This window comes from Arachis duranensis, chromosome 3 (genome assembly GCF_000817695.3).
Source record: "Arachis duranensis cultivar V14167 chromosome 3, aradu.V14167.gnm2.J7QH, whole genome shotgun sequence".
Taxonomy (NCBI): Eukaryota; Viridiplantae; Streptophyta; class Magnoliopsida; order Fabales; family Fabaceae; genus Arachis; species Arachis duranensis.
The window spans coordinates 133980021-133981875 of NC_029774.3; positions in this window are offsets into that span (position 1 = coordinate 133980021).

Here is a 1855-nt window from a genome sequence, read left to right on the forward strand (position 1 = left end):
TCAGTATCCTGTAAATTTTATTGGTCGTTTGAATGAGTGTTACTCCTAATATGGTCAAGGTTGATTTGAAATATATTCTTGAATAAAGGTAGCATACACTGGCCAACCCTTTGTCTTGAATTGAATATTTGAGGTGTAGTTGATATGCATTCAACAATGAACACCCTTTGTAATTGTAAGTCACCAAACTAGGTTTTGCAAGTTAGGTTCCTTTTCAGTTTTGGATGACAGGGACGAAAGAGAGAAAATATTACAAATTATAGTTAATAAATTACCATTTGTACCCATAAAAGATACATATGTTGACAAATGTATCTATATAAGAATAAAACGATAATTATAACCACGGAAGATGGACGTTGGTTATACAATTGGTCCGTTAGGGTATATTCTTGGCACACGGAAGTTATCTTCTATGGGTATAATTGTCATTTTATTCTTATATGAATACATTTATCAGTATTTATATTTTTTATGGATACAATGGTAATTTATTCTTTTTATAATTTTCCTCAATTTTTTTCTAAGACCCAAGCAACAAGTTTGGCAGAACACACCAACCTCATTAATGATTTATTATGTAGGAGTATATAAATGACTTCATAAGTAAGCTGTAAGCCTCTTCAAATTAAGTTTAAGGTGTAAAATTGTCCACCTTAATTTAATTTAATTTAATACTCCATACAACGAAGCATTTGAGTCAATTAAATACGAAAACTACTTTTTCCCAACCTCTTCTTCCGAATTCATTGCTATTTGGACACCCTCAAAAACCAATGGCTCCTACTATATATATAGGGTTGCTCATTTCTTATGAGTTATGACAATAATAAAAAAAAGAAAGATCTTTTATTGTTAATTAATTTTAGAATCACATAAAAATTAACTTGACCACTGCTAGATTTTATCATCTTTTTATTCCTATATGATTCAATACCATTAGTGCCTTGACTACCTAGTACTACTCTTGTCTTGTGTTCATGTTCAACGTGTAAATATCTTAATAAGCTCACTAACATGGCTTGCCACTTTCTTCTTTCCCTTTTTAGCTATAAAGCACGGATACTTCATTGATTTATCGTGTTTATGTGTTGGACATATTTTGGATACAACACTCTTCGACACTCATTCAAGACGTATATCTTCTGTGTTTAATCGTCTTAATAAAAAATAAAAAGATATTTTCTAGACACGTTTGGACACACTTAAATATCATCAATGTGTCTAGTCTTTTCTTAATATATATTTTTGAAACGAGTTTAAAAATAGTATATATTATCAATGATTAAAACAAAAAATATTTTAAATACTTTATATAATTAAAAATATTAAAAATAATTAAAAAATTAATTTATATTTTACATATATATCGTATGTCGTATCTTATAAAAATTTTAAATTCGTATATTTGCGTATTTCGTGTATATTGTGTCCTGTGTGTCCGTATCCTTAGTTCGTATACGTGGAACATAGCTTTTTGGTTAGTAGAGAGCGCGCCTTGATATTTTAATGAAAAGAAGATATTTGCAAGAACAAGGGAGGTTGAAGCAGTTCTTGAATTAATTCGAAGGTTGTCAATTTCTATCATAAAAGAAGAATAAAAAAATTGAATGAAGGATGACATTAAGAGTATAATTCACTTCAACTTTAAATGTAGATGGAGCCTAATTGTGATTTTTATATATTGTTGGGCAAACAATTCTTGTACAAATAATACAATATACCATGTTTATTTTTGGTAACATGAAAAAAAAAACGCATCCCAATTCCTAAATGCATATTATCCTCAATTGCTACATTGCATTGCATGTGCTAATTTACAAAATAGTACATTACATAATATTTATATTGAATA